The sequence below is a fragment of the Electrophorus electricus genome, chromosome 18 (genome assembly GCF_013358815.1).
Source record: "Electrophorus electricus isolate fEleEle1 chromosome 18, fEleEle1.pri, whole genome shotgun sequence".
Lineage (NCBI taxonomy): Eukaryota > Metazoa > Chordata > Actinopteri > Gymnotiformes > Gymnotidae > Electrophorus > Electrophorus electricus.
This window is the reverse complement of record NC_049552.1, coordinates 10,632,077-10,654,872: the sequence shown is the minus strand read 5'-3', so window position 1 is coordinate 10,654,872 and position 22,796 is coordinate 10,632,077. Positions and strand designations below refer to the sequence as shown.

The 22,796-nt window shown below is 41.2% G+C and overlaps 1 protein-coding gene across 2 annotated transcripts in view; it reads right to left on the bottom strand.

Moving 5' to 3' along the window:
* dpp6b (dipeptidyl-peptidase 6b) overlaps nucleotides 1-22,796 on the bottom strand; it is a 100,400-nt gene that overhangs the window by 53,544 nt on the left and 24,060 nt on the right. The window lies entirely within an intron of this gene.

Below are 22,796 nucleotides of genomic sequence, written 5' to 3'. Positions count from 1 at the left end.
AACTAATACTGATGCTGAGTGGTACGTGCAGAAAATCATCTGCATGTGTAATTTCCATGGTGATTTGAAATGGAGAACTGGCTGATAATGGACTGATGACCCAGTTTTAGGTCGAGCCTATATAATTCATTAAAACAAGTTAAGAAGTATCAAAAGTAGGACAGTTGACATCTTTAATCTTGTGAAGATCACATCATACTTAATGAGAATAGCTTGACGTTTGGAGGCCCCTAGAACTTTCTAATTGTGTTTAATCATGAACATGCCCTAGGTTAGGGCAATGTCAGGTATACATCAGTATCCCATTTCATAGGCCTTTGAGTAAAATGATACAATCCAGAACTAGGGCAGTATGCTTGCAATCATATGTGGAAAAAGGTATTTAGACTTTTGACAGTAAAACATGAATATACACAGAACTGCACCCAAGTGATACCAGTCGAACAAACAATGTTCATAATTTGTCAAACTAGTAAGTGGCATGATGCATTCAAGCATAATAACAAAATCACACTTTTCCAGAGTGTAAGCTATCCATTTTGTTTGCTAATTGAGTCTTAATTTCTTTTAATAGAAACATATTTCATTTTTCTTTCCCAGACCACACTTTGCAGTGGGGGTTGTCATAGCAACTAAGTGCCAAAGCCTTGCCTGTTTCTGTGACTTAGCTAACAGTGTGTGGTGCATTGAGCTTGTGAATAATCATTTCCAAGTGTTCTGTGGCTATGCCATGTTCATTTTATACACTCCACAGCAAAAGTCACTCTAATGGTCTATTTTACAAAAACACTGCTGGTAGCAGTACACTGTGTTGGCATACTAAAAACAAAATCAAATCATAAAAGACCTGCAAAATTAAAAATCATTCAATAATGCAACTAAATAATGCAAACAAACTGTTTGCATCAGTTAGAACTGGAAATGGAAATGTTATGACAAATATGTTCTTATACTATTAGCAAAGCTGAACATCTCAGATAATAGTTCTCAGACAGGTGCACACAACTTTTTAGAGCCTCTAAGAACAGCTTGGACAGCTCCTATGCTGATTTCAGCACTATAACAATGGACAGCTCCTATGCTGATTTCAGCATTATCACAATGGGCAGCTCCAGAAATACCATCTTAAGGCCATTATTGACCAACTATTGGCCAGCTGAAATTGTGTTGACTAAGGTAAATATCAGCATGTTAGCAGATGGTTCACCTCAGAAAATCAAGATAAACAAATCTTTGTACAGAGGTAGAAAAAATGTGCAGCCAATGACAAACGAAAATGATCTAATTGCATGGAACAATCCAAATTTATGCTCAAATTCCAGCTCAACTGAGTAAAGTGCTGCTGTCCATCTTACCAGGTGTTCAGTACTACAGTCTGGTGTTCAGTACTCAGTATATCACTAAGATAAGGCATCTCATATTTGTTACCACCCTTGAAATACATAACTACTTGAGGTTATATTGTTTGCATCTCATGACATTTGGTCTTTAAAGGTAAAATTAAAAGTTTTAGCTAAAAGTGTTAGAAGACTGAGAAAGCTGTCAGATTTCAGCACAGAGAGAAAGGTTACCATAGCCTTGAAACATACTACTCAGTAAGTGGGAAGTGCTCAGAGAGAGCTGTAATTCGGTAAAAATGGCGTTCAGTAAAAAAAAAAAAAAGCAAAAACAACAACAAAAATACTGATTTTTATTAACGAATAGTTCCCCAGTAGTTAGCTACTGATTTAAATACTGTTTGTGACACAGACATACTGCTATAATTACCCAGGTTTTCAGCCCCTCGCACCAATAGTCTCATTTCATAGTCATTTGAATATTAATAAGCTAATTGCACTAATAAGCTGGCACATAGGCTATTACGCACTGGCCAATATTTAACACATGTCCGAGTCTGTCCATCTTGTCTTATGGCTATTTGTAGTTGTTATGGGCAAGTTAAAGCCAAATGTAGTTTTTGAGAAGCGTGTTTTTATTTAGTATTGTGTGAAACAGGTACAGATGAATTAAGTAAACAGTTCAACATTTTTAGCTTTACCGTCATATGCACTGTCATTTCTGACAGGATGATTATCGTTAACATATCTATGTAGTTGGTTGGTATAGTGTAGTGGATAATGTTATCTCTGCCTCTCTTGTGGGGGCTCAGTCCCATTTTAACACTGCATTCGCCTACCTCTGTAACATGACTGATATTGGGCGTCTGCCATATGCATACTTATTAACTTATAACTTAAGTTGGGTGAATATTATTTTAACTTTAGCCTATTGTGAGCTAATGTTTGCCTAGGAAAGAAAGAAACCAGGGAGACAGATGGGGATGGTACAGCTAAGACTCCCAGGATGGTGTGCACCTCCCAGCTCAATGTAAATTAAATTAGTTACATTTCTTTGTCTGTTTGTGTGTGCTTGGTTATTTAGTTTAGTCTGTCTCCCTTAGTAGTATTTTAGATGTTTACCTGTCCTTTAATGATCTAGTAGTATTTTAGATGCTTACCCGTCCTTTAATGATCTAGTAGTATTTTAGATGCTTACCCGTCCTTTAATGATCTAGTAGTATTTGTCTCGCGTTAGTCTAGTTTATGTTCTGTTTGGGATCTGATGTGGTGGTACGTAAAGCAAGTTTTCCTCCTCGAAACCACTGCATTTTTTTTCCTTTGCATTGCATTAGTGCAACAGAGTTACAATAGTGTTACCCATCACTAAATATTTCTACAGAAAGTGTAAAAACAACCCAATGCTTGGTCAAAGTAACCGTTTAAAATGGTGGTTCTTTTGTCCCAGCCTGCGGAGTCATTCAAATAACAGTGTTTTGTGACCCATCACTGGGTTATGGAAATGATAAAAATTGGGTTGTTTTTAATCCAGCACTTTGTACTTGAGTTTGAGCGTATTAGCTTTTATAAATTATGTTCAAAGGATGGTTTGTTTGGCTACATAAATTATTTCCAGTATCTTATTTGGCTCAGTGAGGATAAAAAGGTCCTGCTCATTATGATAAACAAGCCTGAATCACAATCTTATTAGTGCTGGACTGATCACATGTCTAGTCCACTGTATGTCCTTATTGCACAGTGCTGCCCTCTAGGGACTAAAATGTCAACAGAAATATTGAGCATGATGGCATTGCAGCGTTGTAACATATGTGTGGAAGTGCATGAAGTAACAGAAATTTACATATTTTATATCTTCAAACTGAATCTTAAGGTGGCAATGGTTGACCAAGGAATGTGCCAGTATGACCTGGGCTTTGGGAAGCCTGCTGTTTCCTTGATCAATTTTGATTTCAAGGCACCTGATTCCATGCCAGCACCTGTTTAATAGAGCCCAGAGGACTTCACTGAAGATCACGATTAGGTAAATCAGAAGCTTCATGACCAGAGGACACCTGCTCTGTTGCCAACCTTCTGTATCACCAACAGAGTTAATGGGGATGTTTACCACTCAAACTCTATTAAACTATCAAAATGAAGAATCCCTTGAGGGAATGTGTCTGGAGAGTCAATAAGAAGATTACTCATTAGACCTCTTTGACTCAAGCAGCAAAGTGAATGAGCAGACCCTTGTTCCCTGGAGGAACACCAGGTCAGTTTGATTTAAAACACAATCATCTGGCTGGCTGGCTAAATGAATCCCGAGGCAAATAGAGTAGCTATTGATTGCAAGATGACCAGAGTTTTTAATATAAAAGCTGATGTATAGGAAGAGGAAAAGCATGGAAGAAAGATGATCATCTCTGAAGAGCAAGTGAATGAGGAAAAGAACAGTAGATAATAAGAGAATCTAAGGCAGCTAGACGGTCAGCATATAATGGATTTAACGGAACATTATCTGGTCTTCCTCTGTTTACTAACAGTGGCGTTCATGTGATGCAAATTCCAACAAAGAGAGACAGACAGAGTGATGAAGGACACAAAGGCATTAGCCCCAGGGGAAGAAACCGAGCTTTCCGACAGTCTGACTCGCGGATCCACTAGACTACAATCACATGAAATAGCTGTTCTATCCAATGCTGCTAAGAAATACTTCAAAATGGTGCTTCATACTCCTAGCTCATTATGCATGCAGTCAGTTATTGTAGAATATTAATTTGAGTTGGTAACGGCCCCGAGTCTTAGGATGCCATGATCATTTGTGGCCAGGAGTCCAAGACGGCATACCTCATCCTGCTTTCTGATTGGTAAAGACAGCTTTGTGTTTTGCCCCTCTACTGATCAGCGACATTCTTCAGCTGTCCTCTGACGCTGCATGAGCGGCAGCACAAAAAAGGTGCATTAGGGTCACGTGCATAGGTTAGCCATCGGTTTCACACGTTTGATAGCCATCACATCACAGGGAGAGATGCAGCTAGTGAGCAATAATTGGCTACAACTTAGTGGCAAAAAAATTGGGGGACAAAAAGAATTTTGCACGGACAAGATGCTCTTGTGCCCTGACAAAATCCTCTTGGCTTGATCAAACAGTCATCTGTATAGTGCATTTATACATATTGCTTGTTTTCATTTCATGTAAACCCCTGTTTCATCCGGAGCCAGGATAGCCACCCATTCTACTCTCTGGCCTATCGCCATCTGGCTGGTGCCATCCTCGGATGTCCCAGTGTTCCACAGTGAGGGTTAATGTGGGAGAGCTTCTGAATGGCAAAACTCTTGCTGTGTTAATAGACTTAGAGAGGTTCGGTTAGGTTCTAGGTTCTCATGCTGTCATTTTAATCTGACAGAAGTGTGATGGTTTATCGTGTTAAGAGAAAGGCTAATCATAGCAGTGTCCATGTAGAAGCTGAGCCAGAGGTAGGTGCAGAGGTAGGCATTGAACAGACCAGCAATGGATTCTGGGTTGATCTATTCTCTGAATGCTAGATTGACAGGGAATGGTAACATGCTTCAACAATATGAAAAGAAATGAAGGCAATCTTATGGCTCTGTGTTATTCAATAGTATTTTTGGTACCAATTCTCAAGTATTGGGCTTGTTCAAATTGCAAAAGGGACCAGAAAATCGAGCACTGAATTGGTGAAGGAGACCAGAGTAGTGCCTGATAATATCCCAGAGAGAGCATGTTTGTGCTTTCCTTCAGGAGAACTACTGCATACTACTGTATTCACAGCTAATACCGAGAATTATAATTTGTAGTAATTAATCATAAATTCAATTTCAAAAACCTGTGTGCTTCTTAGCCTCATTCTCTAAAATGACTTGGTCCCTACTAATACATAGCTCCCTATCTACTTAACATCTATGTAAACAATGACCAGCTATCTAAATTAATTATCTGATGATTGACAAAACATTTTTAATGCTTCAATAGGACATGGATTTAGAATGACATATATAAGGACTTGGTCCTTATCCATCTAACCACATTTTCAGTTATGATAAAGGACATTTCTTTGTGCATTTTTTATTCCAAATTTTAATTCTAAATTTTACACATCCTGCATACACGTGACTTATATTCATAAGTCCAGTGCGTAAAAATGGTCCTCATCCTGAGACACTCTGTCCACTGAAAGAAAGAAAAAAAAAAGATGGAACAAAAACAAAATAATATTTTTCGCAATTTATACTGCAGTTTCCGGCAAAGCAGGAGCTGACCAAGGCTTCTCAGCTGAGAGAATGATGAACTGTGAACTGTGAGCTGAATTTTAAAACACTGGAACCCCCCCTGCCGCCCTTTGGATGATTCAGCACTCATTAAAGGATCATTATCTTAAATGCTGCAATTTCAATTTCAACGATTTATAGGTCTTCTGGACTTCAGCCTTCCTAATCAATTTTCTTCTTGATGGCAATAAAACTGAGGGAGAGGCACTTAAAAAAAAAGTTATTAATAAGCCCTTCTGTAACCATGGCAATCTACCACCAAGAATGCCCAAAAAAACAATAAAAGAGGAATTATTGACAGCAGGAACTCCACTGCCAAAGGTGATCAGTGCAGAAAGTCGAGATCCGATTAATAAGAGACCAAATGGAATGTCGGAAGAGGATTTCAGCCATCGAGGGGAAGGAGGAGAGTAAGTTTAATTCGAAGTGGCAGAAAAGGAATGTCAAAGGACAAAATTGGTGAGAGATCAAAGACAAAACAATATCAGAAAAAAGCAGGAAAATGTGATTTTTGGGGTGGATCTATAAGTATGGATAGAAAGAGGTGCTATGTTGGAATAAACCAGGATTTGTGTTCCACCATACACTGTAAAATGGTGCACAGGCAGTGGCCAGAGAAAGTGCAAGCATGTCTGCTTGCTTGGAAAAGCTTAACAACAACAAAAATAAACGATGGTAATGAGTCCAAAGGCTCACATCACTAGATATGAACAAGGTCATGCAAGATATGAACAAGGTCATGCAAGATATGAACAAGGTCATACTGTGTGAAGTACGTTTGAGAATGTTTGATTCTGTGCCCCTGCAGACAGCAATTCAATACTAAAAAGAGTGCACTCAGAATTTCTCTAGCCACTGTACTTCACTGTACTATTTCCAGCCAGATTTAGAAGGAATTCTCCTCAGTACTGACACAAGCATTCTGCAGTTCAATCATTAAAACCCCTCAACAACACCACAACATCTAATGACAGGCTCCTACACAGCAGCCATGAAGGTGGGGTTGGGGGGTGGGGGTGGGGGTGTGGGTGGGAGTGGGGAAGGACCTGAAAACAGTTTCGCATTTTAAACTGTTCTGTTCGTATTTAGTCTGTTCATATTTAGTCCACATTAACCTTGTGCATCAGCCAGTCCTTAGCAATAACAATTCTCATAAAGTATATGGGGGTGTACTAGGTTCTCACAACTAGAAGACAGTTGAAGAAATATATCCTTAATTTGTTATTTTTCACTTTGCTTGAGAGATCTAACATTTCAAAGCTTGGCCACAGTGCAATCAACCAGAATGCAATTCATCAGCCCGTGTACAAAACGCTCAAAGGAAATGTCTGTGTCTCATGTTTTGATTCTTCTAGACCTTTCAGCAGCCTTTGACACAGTGAACCACAATATTCTTCTCTGTTTTCTCCAGGCTTGGTGTGACTGGCTCTGCTTGGAGATGGTTTCAGTCCTATCTGGAGGGATGGCTCAGTATTAGGCCCCTTCTCTTCTCTTTGTATATTCATTCTCTTGGTGATGTAATATCTTCTCATGGTTTCTCCTACCACTGCTATGCTGATGACAATCAATTATTTCTTTCTTTTCCACCCTCTGACATGCAGGTCTCCAGACGTATCTCAGCATGCTTGACTGACATCGCGTCATGGATGACAGCCCACCACTTGAAGCTCAACCCCAGTAAAACCAAGCTTCTCTTCATCCCAGGTACTCCCAACCCTTACCATGACCTCAGTTTCCTTTGAGAACTCCCTGGTATCACCATCTGAAGCTGTCCGTAGCCTGGGCATAACATTGGACAACCAGTTGTCACTCTCAAATCATGTTTCTAATCTAACCCAGTCTTGCAGATTCCTCCTTTGTAACATACGAAGGATTCGGACCTTTCTCTCGCACTAAGCTACCAAGGTGCTTGTGCAGTCTCTTGTGATCTCAAAACTAGACTACTGCAACTCGCTACTTGCTGGTCTTCCTCTAAGAGCCATCAAACCTCTACAACTTGTTCAGAATACAGCAGCACGACTGGTCTTCAATCTTCCAAAGTTCACATGTTACTCCACTGCTGCGCTCCCTTCACTGGCTCCCTGTAGCTGCACGCATCAGATTTAAAATCTTGATGCTTGCCTACAAAGCCAAAAATGGACTAGCCCCTTCATACATTAGGTCAGTAGTCATTGCTCGAGCCATACCTTGAGTACTTCGAACCTCAAGTATGGTTTGGCTTGAAATTCCTTGCTTCAGGCCTAATAGAAGACAAGCATTGAGACTATTTCCTGTCCTGGCTCCAAGATGGTGGAATGAACTCCCACTTGCTGTCCAGACAGCAGAGTCCCTTGCAGTCTTCAAATGCAGACTGAAGACCCATCTATTTGCAGAATATTAAAGGACAACTGACACTGCTCCCATACTGACTGACTAAATTAGTACTTATTGTAAGGTATTGTTTATGTTGTTTATGTTGTTTAACAAATGCTAGCGCTTATTGTTTATAGCACTTATCATTGTTTAAGATAGACCTTATGTATTTTGTACTTCTAGGTATCAGCATTCATCCCTGTATTCTACAGTATTCCAGTTCATTGGTATGTTTGAGTCTAACCTAGTGTACCGTACTAGGATATATTCTATGAGTAAATGACAAAGCGCTTTTGTAAGTCGCTCTGGATAAGGCCGTCTACTAAATGCCATAAATGTAAATAGTGGCAATTTGCCAGACGGTGCCGTTTAGAGACTGGAACACAGGATTTTAAAGCAGCACTGCTATTACCAAAAGGAACAAACTAAAGCTACTTCAGCATACAGCTATTTTCACTTGGAAAACATAAATAACTGTGCAGAGTCAGCGGTTCCCTAGCCTTGTGTGTTTGGCACAAGGCAAGCCTGCCTTCATGTTGGAGTGTGGCTCTGGAATCTTCTGACAAGCGTAAAGGAGTTTATTGTATGTGGTGTCACGTACAATGTGTTGGAAAAACAGCAGCTTTACCTCTGTGTTCTTAAGACATGCAAGTAATTCCGCAAACTATGTCTTGTCTCAAAATACACGTATTTCCTCTCCATATCAGACTTATCCACATCAAACTTGTCAAAACATCTTTTTATGGACCTTGTTTATTGCACATGGGCAGAGTCATGCCAGCACAGAAGGACCTTCCCCAAACTGTTACCAAAGCTGGAAGCATATAATTGTCAAAAATGAATTTTCATGCTGTAGAATTAACAGAATTAATATAGCATTAAAATGGTTGAGTCTACCATTTGGAACAAAACTTTTCTTGCTTCTAGATGCTTTCATTTCACAATATTAGCACTTACAGTTGACTAGCGTAGATGTAGCAGAGCAAAAATCTCACAAATTGACTTGTGTTAAAGGAGCCCTCCGTTACATTTAAAGTCACCGATCTCTTCAGTATGGCCCATTCTACTGCCAGCATTTGCCTATAGAGAGCGCATTGCTATATGCTTGACTTTATACATTTGTTACCAGGATGGTAACTAGGATGGATGTCCACATACCTTTGGCCATATAGAATATTTTAGAACAGTGAAAAGGGCACAAAAAATATTTGAACTTTTGGTCAGTAATACCAGCTCAAGAATGCCTAGGCTACACAGAATGCTTGCACACAAATTTAAGAACATTTTAGCCGTTGCAATGAAAAACCATACATCAGCCATTTCTCCTTCTTGTGTAATCAGTTATTTTAGTTTCTGATTTGGTACAACCTTTACATTACATTAAAATGCTAAATATGCTTTGTTAAGACTTAACGTACTTCATTCATGTGGGCATTTAAAAATAAAACTTACAAAAATGCTTTATATAATTTTTATCTTGTAGAATGTGAAAGGATTTTTATTGCAAGGAACATAAGAACATAAGGAGATGTACAGGGGAAAAATAGCTCATACCTTTCAGCCACTCAATTAAATAAAGCGTATAAAAACCGCACATCACACCTTTAATCACAGTTTTGCCTGGTAATTGCAAATGCTGAGCATCACACTTCTGAACAACTGAACAAGCCACGGTGTTCCAACCCGTGACTCACAGGAAGTGTAATGGCTGTCATGTCCCACACTTATAAAAACACAGCAAAGGGTTGCTTTGTTTGGTCCTCTAGGACTGGAATCCAGGCCATGTCATGATTTGCTGTGCTGTTGGAAAATGGGAGGACAGACGCCAGTACCACTTGAGCCTGACACAGTACCGTGTGATGGAAAGCTTTGGTAAGTAGCTTCCTGTGGACATGATGAAAGAGGGGCGGGGCTAGGTTTCCGGGGGCCACATTTGGAGCGGAAAAGCTGAAAGTTGTCCCTGTCCGGCCGGTGTCCATGTCCAGGGGCCACAGGCTGCCACGAGTGCAGGTAAGAGGGTGTGAAGAGTGCAACAATGCTGTGTGACCAGTGAGTGTCAGGACTCACACACCTCTAAAGAGAAGTGCGGTTGCCTCTGCTTTCTCAAACACAACATCTAAACCTTAAAGCTTTGTGGTTTAGGATAAAATACCAAACCCAAAGAAATGAAGGCCCTGTACCGGGTAGTCACATGCACACGAGCAATGAGGGGTCGATAAAGTCTTTTACCCCATCGATTATGGGTCTTTTGGTGGCTTATGGATGTGGGTCAGTTTATGCACACAAAGTATTCTCCTTTAACGGAAGAGCTTTGAAGGTGCAGTGGGCTGAGCTGCAGTGGAGGTGCGGAGTTATAAAGGAGATTATGCAGACTTTTTCACACATAACGAAATCCAGCCAAGTAACCACAATAATCTGTTTTCTCTCATTCTTTTGGCCTGATCTAAATTGACTCCAAAAATGTCCATCTCTGCCTTTGAGGTTACTGGGTTGAAGAGTTTGCCAGACTTTGTGTTATGTCCTGCATTTGGCCACCAGGGGCTCTAGGACCTGCAGACAACACCATCTGGTCCTTCCTGACTGACGACTGTCCTCCATCACCACCATCACTAGCATGCAGAGACACCTCAGAAGAGCCACATTAAAACCATGCAATGGGTCAAACTGGCCAGTTTAACTCAAAAGTCTTATACAAGGCCATGAAAGATACAAGGCAACGTTTTGTTCCATTCAAAGCCAAATTCCATTCTGCTTTTTAAACTGAAACTCAAGGTCTTATAATGTGGATTTTAGGTTCTTAAAAGGTCTATATATGATTGGTCTATGGGCCCCATTGAGAAGTGTTCATTTGTATGAGGAATAGAATGCTATCATTGCTATCACCTGCTATGAATTTGATTATACAAAGCAAAGAATTTTAATACGTGTACATAAGGATGATGTTCACGAAAAGTAAAGTTACAGCAATGACATCTCAAAAAGAAAGCAGGACAAAATACTCACAGTACGTAAAACTCATTAAGAAGTCGCACAAGGGAAGCTACTCCAAATTGTGGCATTTATGGTCCCTCCTGTTATGGTGTATTGACCAACATGCATTTACCAAGGGCACAGACCCAGAGGAAAGTGGCTGACCATGCACGTCAAAATTTCTTTTAAATACTTTGTGCATTAAGGGCTAGAGTGGGTGGGTGGGGGGGTGGGGGCACCTCCACCCCCTGGAGCTCCAGCATAAGTGTGTTGATGCAGGCCGTTATTGAATATTCCTGAGAGCTAATGGATGCCGACCTCTGCAAAATGAAGCAGGGATGCTCACACTCTCGCTGACAGGGACATCTGAAGAAGATGAAACGGGCGAGCCGGCTTGAGTGCACGCGAGCGGTTTCGTGACATAGCTGCAAACACGGTGAGACCGAAGCGCTGCACCGCGCGAGAGCACCCGACCGCCCCCAGGGGTCTCCCTCTCAGAGGTTCAGCCAAGCCAGCCTCAGACTGGCCGATAACACGAGATTTAAATGCGAGGAGTAAAAGCTGGGCAAGTCAGCGTAAACATGCATACAGACTTGGTCTATGGAAGGTGCAGGTTCGGGGAGATTTTGGAGACCATTTGCAAGGCTGATGCAATGTTCCATGCGAGAAAGAGTGCTCAGGGCCATGAGAAACACTGGTTATCCATAGCCACCCCTCCTTCTATGGGACATGACAGGTTGGTAGGCATCTTAAATACCCCTTAGGCATTCAGCAGTACACAAACTATGTTGACTATGCAAACTAACTTTCTATGACAATTCAAAGTCAACGCAAAGTCCAGTTTACACAGAGCAAGTCTGACCCTTGGCATCTGAACAGTTCTGCACCGTTCAAATGCAGAAACAGATTAAAGACATTAAACATGCACACCTGCTGCTTACCAAACATGTACGCAATCAAGTTAGCGCTGAAAGCTATATTAATTCCATCAATGGTCAGCAAGTGCCATTAGGTATAGGTATTCACAGAAAGAGGCTTACGATCCACAGGCGTTCCACTCGGGACAGCTTGCGGGTCTTCATGCTGCACCGTGACTGGAGGGCTGGTGAGTGTGTGAGGCAGGGATGTGCACCGGGTCAACAGCTGACGATGGGGGGGGGGGTTATGGAGCCAGCTGTAAGTGGACCTGATTGTGATCCTAACCACACACCGAGACTCAGCATTCTCCCTGCCAATGGTTTCCATTAAGGGCTTCCCCCCACTGTGTCCGTCTGGGTGCGTGCGTGTGAGTGTGTGTGTGTGTGTGTGTGTGTGTGTGTGTGTGTGTGTGTGTGTGTGTGGAGAATATAGATTGTATGAGAGAATGTATATTTAAAAATAATATTGTTTTGCTGGTAAGATGAGTATGCATTTTTGAATTGTGTTTGTGTGTACAATCTTGTATAGTTTGTGGGCTCACGCTGCATGATGTGTGTGAGAGTCTGTCCTTATCTGTGGCTGTGTGTAGTATGTTAACCGTGGCATACACACACTGCACACTAAATTCTTAGCAGGTAATAATATTTTGCCAGAGAAAATTGCTCTAATTTTGGCTGATATGCTGAAAATGCATTTTATCAACTCAATAAATCATCATGGAAAGTACAGAGGTTGATTTTCTGCATTTACCATTCCTTCAACACTGTGTAATCAATATCCAAATAGTTGCACAAAGTGCAGCATGTGTGTGTGTGTGTGAGACAGAGAGAGAGAAAGAGAGAGAGAGAGAGAGAGAGAGAGAGAGAGAGAGACTGAGTCAGAGTATAATAGTGTGCATCTTCCACTGTAAAAGAAGTCCTGAAACTGAACCAGAGACGTCCTGTAGAGCACTCCTGCAGAGCGTTCTGGGAAACTTGACCCTGTGTTACGGTATCAACCACTGTCTGGGTGAGGGGCTCACAACCCATCAGCTTCGGATTAGCATTCAACACCCTGACAACACACAGACACTGACAAGCACACACAAATACAGACACACTCATTCACCGAATGTACGCATACACACATACATTTTCTTTCCACCACTATAAGTCCTAAATTGCTTGTCAATCCACTGGTCACAGTTCAAACCTCACTTGGTATGGACATTACAAACTGCAGGCAGAACCACACTCAAGCCAGAGGGAGCTGCACATTATTTTTTGCAGATGTATTTTATTCTTTTATATATTTTTACATATTTTATGATGTTATTTTATATATGTTTTATATATCGTCTTTCATGTGTTTAATTTTGTGTATTTATTCATTGCTCTTGTATTTTGTCTTTCTTTCCTGTTTTCTTAGTCCTTATCCTTATATATTCCATTTCAACTTATTTCGCTTCTCTTAACTTTCTGTAAAGCACTTTTATAAACTTTGTTTAAAGAATTCTATATAAAGGTGATTCTCCCTCTTCTTCATCATCATCATCATCATCATCATTGCCCACTCAGTTAGAGCAGGGACCTCGTGCCCTCTGGAAGGGCAGGATGAGGAACACTGCAAAGTGCTGCTTTAACTGGCAGTGTTAACTTTAAATGCTGATTGCACAGGAAGATTGCTGTGTAGTTAGCCAAGCAATAAGCAGGCGCAGAACGGTGATGACTCAGTTTCCCAGTTTGCCACGAATAGGAAAACAGAGTTCGAAAAGAGTTAAAAATAAACATTGGTTTAGTCACATTTGATCCTAACATGTTCACACCACATCATATGTTGGTATTCTATCCTCCGTAGGGCAAAATCACATGAATGACTGAATGAATGACTCTGTTGTAATGGTGCTATAGATGATTGTGTTATAATATACTAATTTTAATATGCTCTTAGGCCTTTAGAATGTGCTAGTGATGGTCTTATAGCCACGTCTTACACTTTGAATTCAGGCTCATAATAGTAGGCGGTTATATTCCTTTTTGCAAAAGCCTTACTGGTCCATAATTCACAGGCTCATTTGAAGTAATCTTGGGCGAGGGACTGCACCAGCGATGGGAAATAGCCATTTCTTAGTTCCACACGTTTGTATAAATGCAGTCGCTCTGCACGTTCTCAGGGTGGCACTTGTCATGCTGCGTCTGGCTCCAAAACAGAGAACGGGGCAGTGAAAAGAGAGAAATGGCGTTCTCACTTGGCTAACACGCTCGCACACGGTTGAAGTCACGCCTCCTTGAGGTTTCTTACAGATGGGAGTGTGAAAGGAGCGTTAGTTGTGCACGACACGCTTCAAGCATGGCCCGCTGTAAGTGGAAGATAAATTAAGAACCGATGCAAGAAACAGGCTGGGCATGCAGACGATATGACACACAGGAAGCTCTGCTTTTTGCATTTGCATTGCATATTTTTTGAATGGAGACCACTGAGCTAATGACCTGGACACACTCAGTGAAGTGAAGTGAAGTGACTCTTGCTACTGGAGAGTAATGGCTTGAAAAGATGCTAGCATGTTGATAACACAGTTAAAATTAAAGAAACAAATAAACAAAGAAGAAAAAAAAGTAAAATATTAAAGGTCTTTTACATTATAGTCCGTGTTCTAACAGCCCAACAGGGGGCGCCAGAGATAGCCTTTTTGTGGTCCCAGTGGCATCTGGTTATCATTTAAATATCGAGTCAATAACACACAACCTCAGTAACAAGACACTTTACTGCCACATGGATTCTCTTTAAGGGAAAAACAGTCACACTCGTCCTGAACGGACAGCCTTGCTTTCCTTTGAGAATACAGAAGAATGGGGTCCAGAAATGCAGTAAAAGGTTAATCGAATTTTAATTTGGTTTTAATGTACACAACTTTGCATGCTTGATGCCGGGAGTAAGAAGAGAGAGGGTACATGCACTCTGATCAGTTTCTCTAATGTGCCTTCAGTGCCTTAAAATTAACATTCTATCAGCGGATAGCACATAAAAATTTAATCCCTCTAAACCGAACCTTGGTAATAGCTCAGTGGTTAAGGCTGGGGCCCAGATATGTCACTAAAGAAAGTCATATCAGCAAAATGATATGACAAGACTGAAATCACGTTTCAGACTTTAGAGGAGACTTAGTCTGCCCTCTGCTGCCGAAGTCGGGATTTTTTCAACACAACTACAGCCTACATCTCATTTTGAGATGAGGGAAAGTCTGCGTTAATGTTCCTCTGGCAAAGGGCTGACTCGGTGAGCACCCGATGCGCCTCGCATGTCATCTTGACAATCCCTCACCTTTTTGGCATGCTGTGTATGAAAGTACACACTTCCTGGCACACTGTCTGCATATACTGCATCAGATTAAGATATCCTGTCTGCGTGCCATGTGTGAGTGTTGGTTTGTTGATTGAACAACCTTTGCTGTTAAAGGCATCTGTGGTTACAGGGTGACAAAGAAACATTGAAGCCCTAGAGCAAGATTCATAGTGTGTTTCCGCTTTAGATCAACTACTCTTTATTGTAGCTGATGCCTTGTTTTTTGGGGGGTTTTTTTTTAAAGTGGATGACATTCTCTGGACATCTGGTTGGTATCTGCTTGCTGACCTGCTCTAATTTCTGTCTGTTATCCCTTGCCTGGTCCAGCTCAGGGTGACTCTGCTGGACTGACTTTGACACCCTCTGCCTACTCCATCTGGAAGCCTGGCTGGCCATAGCCATATGTAATTATACAAGCTTACTAGGGCAAATGTTGTCTGTTAAACCTCAACACTGGCGACCCTGCATTTCCGACATTCCGCTGGGTGTTCTGACTGATCGTAGCTAACTCTGAATGCCTCTGTGGCTCTGTAGTGGGTGCAGTGTGAGTCTGAAGGGAAGATTGTATTAGACTGTGCTCCTGGTTGCAGGCAAAAATGGTAGCAGAAGCACAGCAACCTTCTGGCTAGCGCATGAGCACCCCTGCTGCCCAAGTGTGGCACAACATCCAGGGGAAGCTCAGCGGAAGGGTTCCGTGCACTTATGCCACTTTAAAAACAAAACAAAACCGGTATATACACAAAAACACATACCACATGATATTTACCATTACCAAGACGAGAATGTCATTTGAATTATGCATTGAGAAGCATTAAGAAAAACTAAGAAGGCCACAGAAGCAGCAGAATATTGAAGTAACTGAGAATGCAGTTTTTATCATAAGGAATTTAAAATAGATCATGTTTAAAAAGTGGTATAAAAGATTAAATTTTAATGAAATTTATTCTCAAAATGCACCACATCTTAAGACCATAGCCCTTTAATGAGACACTTGTATAGTCTTTGCATGCATATATGTCAGGGATGCACAAATGTAACAGAAAACTGTTAATAAATGTTTTTTTGAATCATTAGCATATTTACAGGACACAGTACACAGGACACAAAGTGTGGGCTTGGGTACATTATAATCCATCCATTTTGCTTGTTGCCTTTTCCAGTTCACTGGTTGCAGAGGCCAAAATCCCCCCATTTAAGGTCATTCATAATTAATACTGACCAAATCCACTCTTGTATGACAAAATATGTAAATGAAAAATGTGTTTAGAGCTAGTATTGGCAGATCTTGAAATTTTCAAGGTGGTGTTCACTTAAGGCTAATGTACCCAAACTAGAGGACTCATGCTAAACATGAATAAAAAAAGACTGCTGTTCTTTTTCCAGTTAGCCCAAGTAGCATGAAACTGCAGAACCCTCCACCACACCCACACGCGCACACACACACACACACACACACACACACACACACACACTTACGCTGGCCCAGTATACTTCAGTAAGAGTTTACAGAGAGGGGAGGTGGATCAGAGAGTTCACATCTGGCTATTCTTAGCTCGGAGAGCAAAAAAAAAAACACTATACATAGAGTCATCCAATGACAGAGAGGTTTGGGGATGAGTCTGGAAAGGGCTTTGAAAACAGATGGAGAGCAGAGGAGCATAGAGAGGAAGAGAGAGAGAGAATGAACGAGGATTAGAAGAGCAGCTGTTGGAAGGGTTCTCTCTCCACACCAAAGACCCACTAAATAGCCACTGAGGCCCAGGGAGCAAAGTAACACGTTTCAGTGAAAACGAAGGCTGGGATCCAGTAAAAGGGGCCGTGGTTTCAGGTATACCTTAGCTGGCTTGTACATCTCACATGTCATTTTTGCTACATGCCAATACAGTCCATATAGCAGTTCCTGAATATACTGATGGTGGGGTTTGTACAGTGTCAATGCTCATGTGGTAAGATAAGTAACTGTACATAGTGCCTACTTCTCATTCTATGATTCACATCTGGGATGCACTGAACATCTGGTAGTATAAAAAACAACAACAACAAAAAAAAAACATTCCATTAAACATTGCTCTGGAGTATCAGACACACAACATCCCCCGACTGTCTGACTCATCGATAACCTCATCTCTGAACAGCAAGCATAGAGGCAGAGCTATCTAAGCCAACACTTATTTAGCAGTGAAACATCAGCGCATTTCATTTGCTGGGCGAAAATTGACCTTCCCTCTGTACCCTCTCTGCACTGGTAGCCTGTCAGCAACTCCTGGGGGCGTGGCATATAGTGACTGATGGGTTGCCCATTATTCTGTGGGTGGGGCTTAGGAGTGATTGATGGCCATGTAAAACAGCTCCATGAGGGGGGGGGGGGGGGGTCAAGGAAAGCAAATCGATTCTCGGTGACATTGAACCCACATAAGCAAATCTACAATGTGTGAATTTAACGGACAAAAAGAGAAGAAAAACACATGAACACTCACCCAAAAACACACATGGTGGCACCCATCTAAAAACACATTTGGATACTCCCCTGTCCCCACAGACTATTCACCTATGATAGAAAGGAGCTTTGCTTTCTCCCACATACTAAATGTCTCTGTTAATTTTACAAACCACTAAAGTGGTTTCTCAAAAATAAATAAATAAATAAATGTATTGCCCTTGATATTAAGTATAAAACTTTAACAGGAAGAACTGCACTAAACATTACACTACAAAAACACTTAAATCATTTATCCCTGTCTCTTCCTTCCCTCCTTTACTCTCTTCCTCTCTCTCTCTCTCTCTCCTCTCCACTCATTTGCACTCTTTTCCTCTTCACTCCTTGATCCACTCTTCCTCTCCTCCTCACTCTCCAATTTTGACAAATTTAGAGCCGAGCATTATGTATACTCGTGTGTGCACGCGTGTGTGTACGTGTGCGTACTCTGCGTCATCCTCAGGCAGCAGTCTGTGCTAAAGGGTGTTTGGGGGGGCAAAGGCTTGCAAAGGATCCTGCACCACCCTTTCAACCTCTGAAACCATAGCAACGGTGAGCCAGACGCCCGGAGCAGCGACAGCGGAGGATCCGGGGTGTCGGCCATGCAAGCATGTTCCCACCTGCCTGGGCAGGGACAGGAAGTAGAACAGAGCCTTGGACAATGCACATGGTGGTTCATCACTGGCTAAAAGATTACTAGACACACTCCTCAAAGACAAAGGAGGGGACAGCCGTCACAGGGATGTGGCCAGACATCACGAAGGGGGTGAGAGCTGCCAGCCTCGTGGCTCATTATCCTGTGACCCATGTGGAGGTGGGATTGCATCCGCTCTAAACCGATCTTGCTTCTCATCAGTGGGAAACTGGTCTTTGTCCATGGATTGCTGCCCACACCACAGGCAAATTCAGATACTGGATTCTGTGTCATTTAAATTGGTTCTGCACCACCTAGTCCCATAATTTACATGCTCAGCATTCAGCTCTTATCCAGATACGTATTTATCAGTATGACAACACATGCAGTTCATGGGAATTGAACCCATGACCTTAGCATTACTAACTCAACATGCTCTGCCACATGAGCTAGAAGACAGGAGAAAGCTATGCAAACAGTCGTATAGAGTGGTATAAGAGCAGGTGTGTTTATAATCAGCCCAGCCAAACACAGGTTCAGCAAAAGCAGACAATAAAATCAGTCCACCAGAGTACAATCCAAAATGCCACCTGTCTCTTTGTGCACGCATGTGTATACTTTCATGCAGGAGTGAGTTTGCGGATGCAGTCCAAGGTCTTGCCTGGCTAGACTGACGCATATCGTACTGCATGACAGATGTTGATATGCCAGGCTAGAACTCCTGTTTCCTGGCATCATTCCGGATGGCACATTTCATAGCATCTCTGCCAACCTCCATTCCAGTTCACTCTCTCTCTCCAGATCTTACCAACAATGAGGTCAATTTAAACTTTGATGAGATTTTTTTTTTACTATTTTTTTCTACTCCTTTCTTTTCCAAGGTGCATGTTTAATTTTTCACTAAAATATTCAAATCATTCATCTATTTTTTTTTGCAAACATTTTCTCAAATCTATCTGATCTGAGAATTATGACATTTCCTTGAAGTATGAGAACAACTGAAAAATGAATGGAATAAATAAGATGCTTTGATTGAGGATACAAAATATTATGCACTTATTATATATAGTATGCCAGTTCACAGTTTCAAACTCTTGATTTAAATAAAAGATTCCAAAGCCATGCTATACACAATAGAAAGAAAGCATGGCTAAAAATAGTGTAATAACATTTCCTTGCATTGTCACTTGGGACACTGTTTCACTTTCGTCATCACAGTACCGGCTGATTTTCTCACACTCCTCTGCTGGGATCCAGAATATCTGCCAATCATATCACACTTTGGCTGAATATGAATACAGGTGTTATCACACATAGGGAAGGACAGACCAAATTCTTTCGCATTTGATAATTGCTACCAGAACTGACACAGCAACTGTAAGCTAGTTGAAACCCCACCCAACTCTCTAAACCCCATAACAAATGTCACAAATTTCAATTTGGTCAACAGCTAATCATTTCAGTTGAAAACAGGAAAGTTTATTTCAAAGAAAGCCAGTCTTTTATGATACTGTAATGGAACAGAATTATTTTTAAAGCATGCCACTATCTAAGTCAGTGTATGCTTCTGTACACAAAGGGATACTTTTGGAAATGACATAAGACTGACCATATCTCTGGGGGAATATCCTGTAAGGAACAGATGGTGATGAGAGGGTGACACAGGATTTTGCACCACTGGCTCCATGAGAGAGCTGAGCAGACCAGCCTGTGCTGGGTCAGTGAAGCATAGCAATGAAATTCTGGCTATGAGCCTTTATTGTAAAGAACTTTCTGTGGCAACTAAGCAGGGATTTGTAGTCATTACCAGCACAATTGCCCGGCATGTGAGGGCAAGCATACGTGCTTCTGAGCAGTGGGAATTGGCCGCTGAATGCATTGGGATAGCTATATTCAGCAATAACAAAGCTAGTCTACTGTAAGTTTGCATGCAACATGCCAGGTGAACTTCATTATTCAACATCAGGGAAAATGAGAAGCAGGTAATTCATAATAAACTAGACCTTATCACTAACAGGAAGGTGGAGGGAAATGGGATGCAGTGCTATGCCATTTTTCATGACTAGGTCAAGCTGCTTGGCCAAACCCACGAGGCTTCCATTTGGTAACTTGTTCTAACACAGCCCAAATTAATCTGATATATTAAGTTCCAGTGTATGATTCTATCGTGTTTTGGCCAGTATCTACCACATGGGGTGGACTGTGGTTCTGAACAAATGACGGGTTGCTTGCTTGGAACCCCCCCACCCCACCGCACACCAACCCCCACACCCCACCCCACCCCAATGCCCCTTCAGCCCAGCCCTCATTGGGCTGAGCATGCAGTAAAAGTCAATACACTTCCCTTCAGAGATGCAGGCCTAACAACAGGCCCCTTTGGAAGTCGCTCTGTTCTCGGGCTGCCACCTTTGTACGATTAATTAAGGTCACTGTACTGGCCCTCAACCTTGACTACCGAGGTGCAGAATTATGACTAGTGGAACCCTAGATGACTTCCTGTCAAAAGCTACTTATAATGTGGAGTCACAGCACAGTCATAATGTTGTGAAAGGCACATTGGCAATATGTATTACATTTAATGAATTGATCAATTGTATGTACAAATAAACATTAAAACATATTGTAGATACATAGTACCCCACAATTGACAAAGAATTAGCTAAATGAATTTTCAAATGTGTGTATATCCAGTGTTTGTATTTTCTTGTTAAATTCAGAAGCTGGCCATTGGGCTGTTAACTATCAGCAAAAAAGTTGCTGGACAGGAAATCATGGCATAATTAGCTTTGAAGGTGACCTACAGGTTTGTGCTCATCTAATAAACCCATGCCTGGAAACAGCAAGCTTGGCAATTGGTTCCCCTGAGCTTTCCAATGACAGCCCAATTGCAATTATCCAAGATAAAACACTCAAATGGCATTCCAGGCTTAAACCAGAAGACTTCTGTTATTCATCCAGCAGAGATAAAGGTTACTTCATACTGCAATCAGACCACCCTTTAAGGTAAAATGAAGTTAAAATATAACATTTAAATTTATTTTTATTTATTGTTTTGTAAAAACGTATATACAGCGTGGCTGAAAAGTAATCAAATTATCCATATCAGGAGCTGGCGTCAACTGATTGTCGGTTCATCAATAATTCAGTGCGACACCATCGCGCTGCCAAAATGTCACTTGTGGCAACTGGGACAAGGCTTCAGAATACTGAGCCTTCCTGCTGGCCATGCCACAGTTACGGGTTCTCAGAAACACAGATACAGTAATGTTGACAAATAATGCACTACACCTCACAGATCACCATTTGTGTGATCGTTATAGAAAAAGAGTTAAATGTCCTGTCAATGACAAAAAGCTACGTCACTGAATAAAGGAATCAGGAAACAGCTGAAATTATGTAGGTACAAAAATGCAACAAGTGGTCTTCAGTACACATGATCATGTAAGATAGGTAAGTATAGACGTGCGTTTAGCCTTACTGCTCTGTATAGATCAGAAATCATGCAAAAAAAAAAATATCACACAGTATATAGGCCATGGCACATAAAAACAAGCATAACAAAAGTATTTCAGCATCGTCCTGCGGAGAGCTATGTCGTTTTGCCATACGTTGCACAATATATTAACGGATAGCAAGCAAATATCATTTGTCTTGACATTCGTAACATCTTATCTAAGCAGAAATAAACTTAATCCTAGGAGAAGAGGCATTTGTAGTTAACCAGACAGGGTATCACACACGTCGACATTTTCAGCACCATGGTCAGCTCCACATTCAATTAAGGAAAAAGGAGCGTTCGGAGAAAATACATCGCCCTCACCAAATAATTCATAAATGCAATAATTGCTAGCTAGTCATATGCCACAACACAGACAGTGATTGTAGGTAAAGGTTATGAGCAAAAACAAGTGAAAAAGAATGTCTATATAAGCAAATTAACAGGCTATCTTGTGCATAGTCCTAGACTAACACTTTCCTGTTTTCATAAACAAGCGCATATACCTTTTAAGCAATACGTTTGCAAAGCAACGGCCCCTAACGACTCAAAAGAGCGTAGTATTTCGCGCGGGCATTTGTGACGCTTTACGGTCACAAGAATTACGTCATTTTTTATTTCGAAGGTCAGAGAGAATTATGCGCGTGCTAAACCACAATTAATAAAGAATCTCAGAGGTTACAAGTTAACTGATCAAATTTGATCCACGGCTAGAATGTATGTCAATCATCTGTTAACTCAATTTATCATTTGTTAGCGGTTAAATTGTTTCTTTTCAGTGTCAAAATAAAATATAGACTTGTTCTTTAATGACTTTTTGTTTTGCTAAAACGTGGCTTTAAAAATGCATTTATAGGGTGTTTTTACCCCATCGGAGCTAGATTGCAGTAAGCACTTCACAACATTTTTTGCTCCTTTTGTTTTGAAACGTGGCCACAAACATCTAATGTCCGACAACAGCCTTACAAAGCCAAGAGACGAGTAACCATTCAACCGACTCTAGACTAGCTGAAACTATAGCACTCA